Raw genomic sequence first — 15216 nt, 5'->3', positions numbered from 1 at the left:
CGTAAGATATTGAATCCCCTTAATAGAAATACGATGTCGAAACTAACACCAACCTCCATCCTCCTAGTCTTAAATAGAATTGTAAATTTTTTTAAGTTGTTTTTGCCGTTTATTGTACACACAGGATAACATTTACTTCATAGAATGAGCAAGATTTGCTTTCCATAGCAAGAATTGAATAAAACAAGAGCTCATATGGCACTTGTGACGAGGTCGGAAAAGTAAAGAGGTCAAATGGCATGAGCTCTAGCAAAATTCTAAGAATCAATAAATTGATTTAAAAGGAAAATCAGAGGCTTAGTGCCGGACGGGATTTAAAATAAGAACTCTGAGACACAAGGTCCTTCTAAATATCAAAATTCATTAAGATCCGACCACCCACTCGTAAGTTAAAAGTACCTCATTTTTTCTAATTTTTCCTCCCCTTTCACCCCCCAGATGGTCGAATCGGGGAAAAACAACTTCATCAAGTCAATTCGTGCAGGTCCCTGATACGCCTACCAATTTTAGCACATCCAGAAGCACCGAACTCGCCAAAGCACTGTACCCCCCTAACTCCCCCAATGAGAGCGGATCCAGTCCGCTTACATCAATTACGCATCTCCGACATTTGCTAATTCTACCCACCAAGTTTCATCCCGATCTCTCTACTTTTAGTGTTTTCCAAGATTTCCGGTTTCCCCTTCAACTCCCCCAATGTCACCAGATCTGGTCGGGATTTAAAATAAGAGCTCTGAGTTCCTTCTAAAAACAAATTTCATTAAGATTCACCCGTTCTTAAGTTAAAAGTACCTCAATTTTTCCAGTTTTCCTGAATTAACACCCCCCCCCCCCCCAAAGAGAGCGGACCCCTTCCAATTATGTCAATCACGTATCTAGAGTCTGTGCTTATTCTTCCCATCAAGTTTCATCCCCATCTCTCCACTCTAAGCGTTTTCCAAGATTTCTGTTTCCCCCCTCAAACCCCCGATGTCTTCGGATCCGATTCAAAAATGGAGCATCTGAGACATACGATCTTTCTGTATAACAAGTTTCATTAAGATCCGATCACCCATTCGTAAGATAAAGATACCTCAATTTTCACGTTTTCCAAGATTTCCGGTTTCTCCCTCAAACTCCCCCTATGTCACTGGATCTGGTCGGAATTTAAAATGAGAGCTCTGCAGCACAAGATCCTTCTAAGTATCAAATTTGCTAAGATTTGATAACCCATCCGTAAGTTACAAATACCTAAAAAAAATTATTTCTTCGAATTACCCCACTCAACTCCCCCAAAGAGAGCGGATCCGGTCCGATTATGTCAGTTACGTATCTTAGACTTGTGCTTATTCTTCCCACCAAGTTTCAACTTGGTGCCTTTTCCAAGATTTCCGGTTCCCCCCCATGAGGCTGGATCCGGTCGGGATTTAAAATAAGAGATCTGAGTTACGAGGTCCTTCTAAATACGAAATTTAATTAAGATTCGATCACTCCTTCGTAAGTTAAAAATACCTCATTTCTTTTAATTTGTCTTAATTAACCCTTCCCCAAACTCCCCCAAAGAGAGCGGATCCGTTCCAGTTATGTCAATCACGTATCTAGAACTTGTGCTTAGCTAATCCACCAAGTTTCATCCCTAAGAATGATAAAATCTAATCATTCTTTAAAATTTAAAGAATGATAAAATCTTAATTATTCTAAGCATTTTCCAAGATTTTAGGTTTCCCCTCTAACTCCCATGTCACCGGATCTGGTCGGCATTTAAAATAAGAGCTCTGAGACACGATATCCTTATAAATATCACATTTTATTAAGATCCGATCACCCATTCGTAAGTTAAAAATACCTCAATTTTTCCAAATTAACCGTCCCCCAACTCCCCTAAGGATGGTCGAATCGAGGAAACGACTATTTCTAATTTAATCTGGTTTAGTCAATGATACGCCTGCCAAATTTCATCGTCCTAGCTTATCTGGAAGTACCTAAACTAGCAAAACCAGGACCAACAGAATTTGTAATTGCTATATGTCACTTGGTTAATACCCAATGCCATGAAAAACTGTTGGACATACTGCTACACTTGGGAGAAAGGAATTCCTCCTCTGTTATTATTCCCCACATAGTAACTTCTTGAAATGAAATTTAATTGGTGCTGAAAATGGCTGTTACCCTTGAGGAGGATCCTTCGCCTATGACAATAGAATTTCAAAGCCATCTTAGACATAAAGAATAGTCTAATTGTTTCATACTAACTTTGTATGTCAGAAATTCTTCTGAGAAAATATAAGAAAATTTATACAATTATTTTTACATAAGAAACCCTATGCTGAGCCTAGGAAACTTTAGAATTCAACAAATGGGTCATTTTTCAATAATAACACCCACAAAATACTTTTCCAGAAAACAGCAACTATTTTGAATTATCTAATATTTTCTTTTAATATTTTGAATTTCTGAGAATTGATTTTTCCTTGTCAATCAGGACTGTGGAGTTTAATTACCCCACAGGGCTATGGCCACCTTAATTTTCTACTAAAGGAGTTGTAAAAACTAAGGCTTTGAAACTGATGAGAATAAAATCTGACTCGAGTTGCTTCTCAAGCTTGTGCATCTTAACACATCATTTCAGCATTAGTCCTTTGAAAAATGATAACTCTTATTCACCTGCATAGATGCTTTGGCTTTGAAATCTCAAAAATAGAAAGTTTTACATTCAGGATATTTTGAAGAAAAAAAAAATCCATCCTTTTCCAGCACTAAAATCAAAGACTGCACTCTTTTTTGTACAATTGACAGGGAGTAGTGCAACAAATAATGGTGACAAAAGAAGCATCAAATCAATACCATTGCTGACCAATACATTCAAGATCTATCCTACTGATGACAAGGCCTATTTAATGTTGCACTGGTCTGTTAATAACTGTCCCACTGAACTTATTTACAAGCATCAGTACACATGGATTGAGACATTAGGGAAGGGTTAAAACACAGAAAAGGTAATTTTAGGACAAAGTTGGGCCCTTTTGGTCAAATGATAACTGGTCTGTTAATAACTGTCCCACTGAACTTATTTGCAAGTATCAGTACACATGGATTAAGACATTAGGGAAGGGTTAAAACACAGAAAAGGTAATTCTAGGTCAAAGTTGGGCCCCTTTGGTCAAATGATGGACAACAAACAGATATATAAACAGTTATGTGTCCATTTACAGATGGGCCAGAAAAAAAACCTTTTTTTCTTATATCCAATTTCAAGGATTTGGTTTTATCTAAGTTATAGTCCATAATTCCTTCAAAAAGAAGCAGGATCAAACTTTTGAAAATATTTCTGGTGACAAGGCTAGGGTTTGAGAAATGTTTGTTTTTCAAAAAAAGGAAACCCATTTTTTGTTTAAAAGTTTAGTAATATTTGCTTATTTTAATCTTCTTGGGTGTGGAAGGAGGTATCTGAAGCAATCCCCCTAGAATCTGCTTATAGATCCTTTGGTGGAAGCTTGTTTTAATATAATACCTTTTTCCAGCAGTGCAGAAAATAGTTAAGAAAAAGACAAATTCCTTTGTCAAGCCCACTCATGGTTCATGCTCAGCAAGGTATTCAGCAATGTAAAGCCGAATCTTATTCTTTTATCCTCTGTTTCAGTCACCACCTGAAATAAGTAGCCAAAATATGTGTCCCTAACATCAACTGATGGGTAACAATAATAGTCCCAATTCTTAAAAATAACAAATAAGGAGCATCTTGCTCTTTACTAAGCTTCTAAGTTGCAGAATTGATACAGGCATGTGTTTCCTCTTGTATACTACATTTTTACCTTAGAAAACATAGACCAAGTCCTGTTATAATAAGTATCCAAAACAGGGACTCATTTTTTTAAACAGTTGTGTTTTATCTTAAAGGCCCACAGCATTTGGGTCTTATCATATAACTTTCAAACTTCGAAAAACAAGTTTAAACTTCAAACAAATTTCTTAAACCAAGTTGAAAGAACAAACTTATTAAGCTTTTGACCAAAAATTATCTTTCAATAAGCCATGCCATTTTAGAAATGACTGCATTTACCAATAAATATGATTATATCAAAGCAGCAAAATATGCACAATCTCATGATAACTAATGAATAGTTTCAGGTGATAAAATATAATATTAAAAACTTAATAAACAAAATTAAATTGTTCTTCATGTGCTTTAAAATAATTCATTTCAACAATTCAGTGCTTATAGATAGATATATATAGAAAGCAACACCATAATACATATTAAAAATCAGCAAGTAAGCAACAACAAAATTTTTGGTAGGTAGTATTTCTAAGGATCTACTTAGCAAAAACACCAACTGCATGTAGGGAAGCAATTTTTACTACTTACAGTTTCTCATTATATGCAGACCTAAAATATTTTCAGTGATAATTTAAGCATTTAAACAGTGGTGCAGGCTCAGGGAGGAGCATTTCCCCTCCAAGATTTTGGAAAATATCCTTTTTGCATTTTTGTTGAAAAAAAAGCCAACCCCCTAAATTTTGAAAATAAATCCCCCACCCCGAAGTTTTCTGTAAATTGATACCACTGCATAGGACTCAAAAACAGGAATATGTTTTTTATAGTACTCAGATCCATTTTTTAATTAGCATTATTTAAAGATGAAATGCATTTAACTGTTTTAGAACTTTTTTTTTGGTACTTTGCTTCAACAGACAAAATGAATCACTTTTAAAAGGGTGTACAAAAAGGCATATTTATGTGGATTTTATTTGAAACTGGCCTATAGTCAACAAACAAACTGATGTTTCCAGAGATCAAATCATGCTGCAGGAATGCACTGCAGGGCCAACGCAGGGACCATAGTAGTCAAGAAGCGTCGTTAATTCTTAAATAAATAAAACAAACTGATGTTAGCTATTTTACAGTCAATAAAAATAGTTTAAAACAAAGGTATATGAATTCTTTTTGACTAATTCAGGTTGGATTTGATTAAATTTATATTTTTGACTGAAATCTATGTTTAAATAAATTAAAATTAAGCTTGATTAATTTTTTTTTTTAATGAGTTTTCAACATTCTCACCTATACAGTAACACAGGCATAACATAATAGAATTAAACTTATATTTCACCAGATTTTGTCAAAAAATTATCAACAGTAAACAGTTTTTTTTTCTAAAAAAAAATCACAGTAAAACAACCTAACTTTTGTTTCCTTAGCTGAAACAAGTCATTTTTGTTACCACAGAACAATTTTTACTATTTATAATATATACAAAAGGTTAATTATGTAGCCTTCTTCAAAAGTTGATGTCTAACCATGACAAAGGGCACAGCCAGACCACTTCCAAAAAACAGGATGAAAGTCAATGTCAGCTTGTACTTGTTGTATATATCAAAAGGCAAGTTCTGCAAAAAGGAAGAAAGAATTAAGGCAAGGTCTAAATTAATAGACTTAGTTGTAATTTGGTCTCCATTTTTTTCCTCTCAAAGGAATTGTTCATTTGCCAAAATAGTCAAGGCCACAGAGTAAACACCAGAGAAAAAACTGCAAAGAATAAATACTGTTGTATTTTATAATGCTGTATCAATCTACAGGCAAGAATTCTCTCTGACATTTTAATAATGTATAGAATATGATGCAACCATTTTTGGGACAATTGTCAAAGCATGCTATAGTCAAATCTGAGATCCATGCCTTTTCAATGGGGGCATTAAGAAAAGATTTCCTATGGTGTGAAGGATCTGAGGTTTGCACAACTAAACTGGAAACCATGGGCATATACAGAGGGGGGGGGGGGGGTAAATTTGAGGGAATTTCTTATTTGAATTATAAAAAGACAATTTTTAATGATGTGTTTTTTATCATCATCCTTTTCTATCAATGTTAATGGAACTGTAGGATATTCAGAATTAAGCAACAGTATAACTAATCAGAAAACTAGTACCCAATTACTATTAAAGTGTTTTAAATCATATTTCTTCTTTTATTTAAAGTGTTCGAGTTCAATTCTGTCATTATATTAGATATTAAGGGCTATTGGCCTAGTGTTGAGGGATATGATAATACTTGGTGAATTTATCAAATAGGCAACTAGATTTATTGCCAGCTGACAGATTAATACCTTATTTGTTTTACCACTTAATGCCTTTTCTAAATACAATGCTTGCTTTAAGTGAAACTGCATCCCCCCCACCTCCCCCATATCAAGCTTTAGCCTTGGGCTACAAAAAAATCCTGATTTATTGAGGTTTTTTTTACCCAGCTGTCAATAAGAAATAAGTACAAAAAATATTGAAAATCCCCAAAATTGGCAAAGTTTTGCAAAATGACTATATTAAGCATTAGGGGAGAGAGGTAGGGTGTACTTGCACAAGTAACAATTATTATATATTTTGAAAGATCATTGAATAGGACCCTAAATGACATGTTTATCTTTTGGCTAGGAAATTAATCCAACAAAAAATATTAGCATATCTTTTCCTATCTATTTTTTTTTGCCTCAGTACCTAATTTTAACTAAGTATCAAAATAAATAAGCTATTGTCCAGAAAGAACTTGTCTATCCCAAATTTTCACCATACAATTGACTGCTCTTTTGGTATACAGGGTTGAGTGTGTACTCACTCAAATGTCCAGATACGAATGTTTTCTCATCTAAATTTTCACTGGATTTCATCTTCTTCCCAGGCCAATTTTTATTCCAAGATGAGTACCAACATAATTTTATTCCTATTATGGCAAGTGTCAAGATAATAATTTCCACAACTGGATGGTATTTCATATTCCCCTCTGAGAAGTAGCTGGGGTTTTATCCTAACCAGAATTGAAAGATTCATAATAGTTAAATTGCTTTTGAAAATAACCAATCAATTATTTTTTCACAAACTTTGTTTCAATTAAATTTTTCGGATGAAAGGGAGCTAAACCATGCAGAAGTAGTTACATGGGAGATAAAAGGGGACTTTCCTGTACACAGAAATTTTAGGGATGCAAGATTTCTAACAGTCAAAATTGTTTTGTAATTTTTGAAGTTTATAATTACTAAAATTAATTAGAGGATGCAGTTGGCAGTAAGTATAAGCCAATTTAATACGAAGTTTTCATTTTGCCCATATCTTCATCACAATTCCTTGAAAATAAAAGTAAGTAGACCAAATCAAATTAATTTTAATGCTGTAAGAATTCATTGTGCAATACAGAAATGAAAAGGTGCTCGCAAATGTAAGGGTTGTCTATTAGCAATTGCAATGTAGGTGGCCAGTAATGAATGGTCATTTCATAAACTTAAATTAATATTAATATACCTCAGGTCAACTACAGGCCAGGAAGAACTAAAGAATTTAGCATTAATGAGTATAGAACACAAAGAATAAGAAGCAACCACTTGGAATGAGATAATTAAGGGAATTGAAACTTTCAGGGATGTGTCTACAGGCTAAAGTATGTCATGAGAAGTTATTTTGAGGTCCCTAACTATACCCCTTGCCCCCTTCTCTATATAACACAGCTTTTTGTGCATTACAGCTTACATTTTGGTCAAATTTGATCCTATATTACTATTAAAAGTGTAAATCCTTGCTTACCTTACAAAAATTCAACTTTTCACTTTTTAAGCTACTATATTCCATAATTATTTCACCAGCATTGAAAATCTACTACTACTTACTACTTATAACTCACTGCAGCACCAAGCCGCCTGAGGCCAACACAGCTACGCACGCTCCTCCTCCAACCTAATCTATTTAAAGCCTCCCTCTTTACACCCTCCCAGGAAGTTCCCATTTCCTTTAAATCCTTATTTATGACATCCTCCCAACCCAGACAAGGACGACCTGCTTTCCGTGTAGCCCCAGACGGTTGGCCAAAAAGGACAATCTTCGGTAATCTGTCATCCTTCATCCGTAGAACGTGGCCTAGCCATCTCAACCTTTCTTTCATTATAGCCCCAGAAAGCGGGATTGAACCACACTTTTCGTACAACCTACTGTTTGAAATACGTAAATCCGTAGGCAATTATTACCTTTTATGGTATAGTTCAAAACAGAATGTGTGCATTTAAACGCACCCCATGTTTGAAATGTCTTATCTTTAAATGGCTTTACACAGGGGTAATAGAGGTAAGACATTGAACTTTTAAGGGATTTCTCACTCAAAATTACAATTAGGTACAGCTTATGTTATACGTGTGTCAATAACATCTATTTTGTAAATCCTAACAGCATAGAGAAAGTCCATTTCTTCAAGAAGAACTGATAATGATTCTTAGAAACCTGAAGAGAGGCAAAACAGAAATTTAGTGCAAAAAATAAGCACAAGTCCTAAATACATGATTGACATAACAGTAATGGATACACTTTCTTTGGGGGAATTGGGGTAATTTGAAAAAATTTAGAAAAAAGAGGTATTTGTAACTTATGAACAGGTGATCAGATCTTAATGAAGTTTGATATTTAGAAGGATCTTGTGCTCCAGAGCTCTTATTTTAAATCCCAACCAGATCCAGTGACACTGAGAGGAGTTGGATGAGGAAAGTGGAAATCTTGGAAGATGTGAAAATTGAGGCATCTTTATCTTGCAAATGGGTGGTCAGATCTTAATGAAACTTGATATATAGAAAGATCTTATGTCTGAGATGCTTAATACAGATCCTTATACAGAAATTACTCTGTATATGAAAGGGGTTTTTCCTCCTCAATGCCCTGCTTTTTAAGCTAAAGTTTGATCTCTCTGTTAATTTTACTTTTTAAAACAATAAAAAACTTTAGCATAAAGAGTGGGGTGTTGAGGAGGAAAAGCCCCTTTCATATACAGAGTAAATTTTGTTCATTTTAAGTTTTAATGTTGCTCCTCACTTTCAGTTAATAACACTTTTTTTTATTTAATTTATACCACAGTTTTATAAATATATATTTATAATTAGCAAAATAAACCAAAAATAAGCCCTTAATAAATATTAATTACAACACAACTATCCAGAAAAGAAGTTTTACAAAGGAAAGTAAAGACAAGTAATGAAAGTAATTAAATTTAAGACAAGCTTCAACACATTCCTATATTTAAAGCTCAATGTTTTGTGAGAAACCAGGAAAGGAAAATATATAATTAATGAAAAAATCAAATAGTTGAGAAAATGAGAATTTTGTCAGCCAGTATCAAAATATGAAGACGAAAATCAAGTAAATATTTCGACAAGGACCTCTGAATAATGAAAGTGTTTTCAAACAAAATGAAATGGTGAGGGTTATTGTGCATGTGCTTGACCAAGGCAGAATCAAAATTCTTGGGCCTTTGGTGCAAACTATGACTTTGTTGATTGAATATTTGTGTTTCAAAAACCCCTTCTCCCAATTGTTGGCGTTTACCAATATAGAAGATTTAGAAATGTTACACACCCCTTAAAATTTGAAAACTGGTATTTTTCACATTTCTAAATCTCTTTCATAGGGTGGTATCCAGGAAATTTTCAGGGGGAAAGGGGTATTAAAGATTTTTTTTGAAAATATTTATAAAAAAAAACAATGAAATGCATGAAAGACTTGTTTATATTCATTTTGTTATGTTTTTACAAGTTGGAGAAAGGTTTTGGATGGGGGGTTTATACCCTCTAGCCCTCCTGGATATGGCTTGTTTTTTCCTAGCCTATTTGAATTTAAAGGGAAAAGATTGTATTTTCACACAATCTCCCACATATTTACATTCTCATTAAAACAAATGGTTTTTTTTTATATATGAACTCCACATTAATTACTCTTTTGAATACTGGATGAAGGTAATTATGAGTGACATAACAATTCCCCAGGGAGCCAGAACTGCTTTCTGGGATCTGTAAGGAGCTTTTGATGAAGTTGTATGGTATTTTAGCATTCTTATTTTTAATATATTTGTGAAAAATTTATAAAAATTTAATGTTACTTCTTTGTTTTCACTTGAATAATCTGTTTTTATGGCACTTGGTATTAACCAAGTGCCAAATAGCAATCACAAATTCTGTTGTTCTGTTGATTGCACTCAATAATGATTCTTAAAAACCTGAAAAGAGGCAAAACAGATATCTGAGACCAGTGGTGTCAATTACAGGAGGGACAAGGGAACTGCCCCATACTCCCCCTCTAGATTTTTTTTTTATATTTCATTGAAGATGCCTTTATTTGTGTTTTATTTGAAAAAAAAACAACAAATTCCCCCCTCCCTCCTATATTTTAAAAACACATTTTACACCTCCTCAATTTTGTGATTTGACACTATCTTACATGGGATCTCTCAATCCAAAAAACACAAAGAAGACTTATATACAACTTACAGATTTGGTCAACTCTTTGACCAAATTGGAAGACGCACATATTCAAATCCCTGGATACTTACTCCTGAGCAACCTAGATAGTAACCTGTGTCGAAGAGGAGTGGCTATCTACACTAGGCTTGGAATTAAGGTAGATAAAATTGATTTTTCTATTTCTCAACCTACTAATACTTGGGTGGAACATGTATTAGTTAGACTTCTAATTGGATTTGAAATTGTGAATATTGGTGTGCTTTACCGTAGCCCATCAGCTCCAAACCAACTAGTATCTCACCAAGCAGTTTCTAACGTAATACAGATCTTATGTAATCTAAATTCATCACTTGTGCTTTATGGTGATTTTAATATGCCAGAAGTTCGTTGGTCTGAAGGTATTGGGTACTCACCCCCTAATAACCCCTCCTACACAACCATCCAAACCCTTGCTGACAACTTCCTAACTCAGATAATAATGCAACCCACTAGATTTAGACATTCACAACAACCATCATTACTTGACCTCCTTATTACAAATGACCCTGAGAGGATTACTTCCACTTGTTACCTCCCAGCTATTGGTGCAAGTGACCACATATGTATAATGAATGACATTAATATTAACCATAGTCGTGATGGTAAACTTAAGAGAACTTTTACCAATTATGCTTTAATCCGTGAAGAACTAGCTAATATAAATTGGGATGAGGGATTATCAGATGAGACAGACATTGAATCTAGTTGGAATCGTTTTAAGTCTACTTTACTAGGTGCATGTAGGAAGCATACAAAGGTTTATTGGTCAGATAAACCAAAGACTCTTCCATACCTTCCCAGGAATATTAAGAAAATTATCAAAAAGAAAAATAGAGCATGGAATAAATACCTAAAATGCAAGTGTGACAACCATCACAACAAATTCGCCATGCTCCGAAACAAGCTGAGAAACATGACAAGAAAAGTTATCCAAGACCATGAAGAATCTATCGCAAATGAGTCAAAGAAAAACCCAAAAAAGTTCTGGCGCTATGTTACAGCTAACAACCCTTCCCGTCGACGCACCAACAGGCTAAAAAAATCAGATGGCTCCAGTACTACTGACCCGAAAGAAATCGCTGATTGCATGAATGCCAGCTTTTGCACAAACTTCACCTCTAAGCCACCTGACATTACACTCCCAACCATACCTCCTGTAACAGTACACAACCCAATGTCCCCTGTAATCATTACTCAAGAAGATGTATTTAAAATACTAAGAAGTTTAAACTCCAACAAAGCTGCTGGACCTGATAATCTCCACCCTCGGCTTTTGATAGAATCTGCTGCTCACATTTCCCTCCCCCTTTCCAGAATATTCAACATGTCCCTGGCCAAAAAGTCAGTACCAAATGATTGGAGAACAGCAAATATTATACCAATTTTTAAGAAAGGCGACAAGGATAACCCAGGAAATTATCAACCAATAAGCCTAACCTCAGCCATTTGCAAGATTATGGAAGGTATCATTAACCATGCTCTTATAAATTATTTAGAAGAAAATACACTTATTAGCGATAGACAACATGGATTTCGCAGGGGCAGGTCAATCGACACCAACTTTATTCAATCATATGATCATGCAACTAAAATTTTGGATATGGGTAAACCGGTAGACATTATCTTACTTGACCAAGCCAAAGCCTTTGACAAAGTTGAACACTCATACCTGTTGCTGAAGCTTAGAGCTTATCAGGTGCATGAGGATGTGATTGATTGGATTGGAGCATTCCTAACTGGCAGATCTCAACGTGTCATGATCTACACTGATAATGGCGATCCAGTTTTCTCCTCCACTTCCCTGGTTATAAGCGGCGTCCTGCAGGGAACCATCCTTGGGCCAATGTTGTTCAGCATATATATTAACGACTGTAAAACCTATCTATGCAACCTTTTAACATATGTGCTGACGACTGTAAGCTCATTGGACCTGCTGAAACTGAAGAAGAAAGAGCCTGCATTCAGCTGGACCTTGACAGGCTATCCTCTTGGTCATCAACTTGGGCCCTACAATTCAATGCAACAAAATGCAAGGTACTGCACTTAGGGCACAATAACCCCCACCATCCCTACCATATAGGGTGTGATCAGTTGGAAGCAGTTGCCGAGGAAAGAGACTTAGGCGTCATTGTGGACAAAGATTTAAAATTCCACAGCCACACTCAGGCTCAGGTTGCAAAAGCTAATCGAGCTCTCGGACTCATTAAGCGCTCTTTTGTAACCAGAAAGTCATGTGTGGTTATAAAACTTTATAAATCCCTTGTCCGTCCCCACCTTGAGTTTGGCTTGACTTTGGCCTTTCCCCAAAATAAAATGGACACAAGAGCCCTTGAAAGTGTCCAAAGGAGAGCAACCAAACTGGTCCGTGGCTTAAATAATGTCCCTTACCAGGATCGCCTAGGATCTTTGAGACTTCCAACCCTCACCTATCGAAGATATAGAGGAGATGTGATCATGGCACGCAAAATTTTCAAATCCGGTCACCTGAACCAGATCTTCACCCCCTCTTTGGCTAACAATTCAAGAGGTCACAGTCTTAAGCTTCACCTGCCTGGATGTCGGAGAAGGGAACGACGTGGTTTCTTTTCCATTCGGGTGGTCCCCCTCTGGAATAGCCTATCCGAGTCTACCATCCAAGCTGAGACACCCCACTCCTTCAAGGCTGGAGTCGACAGGGACTGGGAGAGGGCCGAGTGGAGGCTGGACTGGGAAGCTAAGCCAACATAATTACATCACTCACCACCAGCAAGAACTACAGGAGGATCTACCACCTTATCTCGCTGGCAAATGCGATTTAAGGTAATTTAAGGTAAGATAAATTTTTCACATAACATAATATTGGATAATTGGGTAATAACATAAGCTGTACCCAATTGTAGCACCTAATGATAATTTTGAGTGAGGAAACCCTTGGAAGTTCAATGTCTTACCTCTATTACCCCTGTGTAAAGCCATTTAAAGATAAGACATTTAAAACATGGAGTTTGTTTAAATGCCTACATTCCATTCTGAACTATACCATAAAAGGTAATAATTGTTTTTCAAGACTGGTGAACTAATTACAGAATATAGTGAGCTTAAAAAACAGTGAAAAGTTGAATTTTTGTAAGGAAAGCAAGGATTTACAATTTTAATAGTAATATAGGATTAAATTTGACCAAAATATAAGCTGTAATGCACAAAAAGCTGCATTATATAGAGGAGGAGGAAGAGGTATAGTTAGGGACCTCAAAATAACTTCCCAGGATATGCTTTAACTTGTAGATATATCTGTGAAAGTTTCAACTCTCTAGCCCTACTAGAACTGGAATTTTACCCAAAATTGATTTTATCAGTGAGATTTCTTGATTGAGTTTATTTATATTTTTTTTGTATTGTATTTTGCTGATGACAGCTCTTGCATACATAGCCAAAATATGAATGTCCTTCACAAATTTTCCTGTTATCTTCTTTTGTTTTTTATAATTAGGCCTACTTTGTTTTGTCAAACTAGGCAAATAGATAATTCTTTAAGATATTCTGTCATAAGCTACACCTAAGCAGAGAGAATTTTCCAAGCCACAGGGAATTACAAAATCTAAATAGACAAAAAAATATTTTCTTTTAGCAATTTAACTGCAAATACTGTTTTTCAGGAGGCATACTACAATTGAAAATGGCTTTTTTGGTGTTTTCATGGAAAAATTTAGAAATTTCCCCTCCCAAAATTTGTAAAATACATTTTTACACCTCCCCCATTCCCTAATGTCTGTGAATATATGCCACTGTTTCAGAAAAATAGAATTAGCCTGCTACAACATATTTCATGTTAAATAAAAGGTGCAAATTGTTCACTAGTCTTTTTGTAGGCTAACTACAAATAGGTCTAACCAGTTGAGTGGGACCCCAAGTATTCATGCTATTTTTCTTGTTTCTACTTAAAAATACATCAATTGTACAAGCCATGTTAATTAACTCAACATTGTTGAATGTTTCTAAATTTTGAGTCTTGTTAGAGAAGTTAACCTAAGTAAGTTGAGATCTAAGCTACATGGTCAAAGTCAACAGCTAATCCATTATACCTGATAAGAAAATTATGGTGACTTTTCTTAGCCAGTTAGATAATCTTCATAGGCTAAAACCTGATAGGCTTCACAGCCTAGGCTATTAGGAATGAGCATAAAACAATGAATACAAGGGTAGGCCTGCTACTTATTTTTGTATTGGAACATTTCTGTCAGAAGAGCCAAAGCTCTATGGTGTTGAAGCCTAAGATATATTTGGGATCATCTGAGGGAGAGGGGGGGAGGTATATTTATGAAAAATGACTAAAAACATCAAAATTTTATAAACTATGGAATAATATAATATGGTACTATTGTTTTTATTTTAGCGTTTCTTTCAAATATACTATGACTTTAAGTTAGTAACCAGCTTCTTTGATATTATCCTTAGAGCTAGGATTGGTGCATTTACTTCAAAATGGGACTGAAAGTGCATCATCTGCACAGCAATGAAAGTAAAACTTGTATGAATAAGATCAGACATACTTCGTGAAGATCTCTGAAGGTTTTAGTCACTGAGCTGACCTATTTGGACCTAAGCTATATCTATAGTCTAGCCTAGGCCTAAGAGAATTTGACTGGAAGTCAATAATTTAGGCTATCTGATGTTAACATACCTCTCCTGGAACTCCGCCCATATTTCCTCTTCTAGCAATTGAAGTCGAAAACTGTCTTATAATATTTCTTGCTTGGCCGGTCAACATTTTTTACTTTTTATTGAAGGCCTATTTAAATTTTCAGATTTTCACTGGTTGTGCTGCTGTAGGTGTAAAACTAATTCTGATAATGAAATTAAAAAAAAGAGATTTCGCAACTATTTAAGTCAAATTCTACCAAAATATTCTGAACTTAAAATAAAAATTTTATAAGTGTATATCAGCAGAAAGAAAGTTTGCGAC

The 15216-nt window shown here is 35.1% G+C and overlaps 1 long non-coding RNA gene across 1 annotated transcript; it reads right to left on the bottom strand.

Annotated features, from left to right (window-relative positions):
• Positions 1–5191: 5191 nt before the first annotated feature.
• Positions 5192–15141, bottom strand: LOC136038618 (uncharacterized). The gene is made up of 2 exons (XR_010620258.1): positions 14935–15141; positions 5192–5367 (listed from the first exon to the last, which is right to left on the bottom strand). It is a non-coding gene; the product is annotated as an uncharacterized LOC136038618 (long non-coding RNA).
• Positions 15142–15216: the final 75 nt, after the last annotated feature.

The sequence above is a fragment of the Artemia franciscana genome, chromosome 18 (genome assembly GCF_032884065.1).
Source record: "Artemia franciscana chromosome 18, ASM3288406v1, whole genome shotgun sequence".
Taxonomy (NCBI): domain Eukaryota; kingdom Metazoa; phylum Arthropoda; class Branchiopoda; order Anostraca; family Artemiidae; genus Artemia; species Artemia franciscana.
Note: the sequence above shows the minus strand (reverse complement) of the source record. Positions and strands in the feature narration are given on the sequence as shown.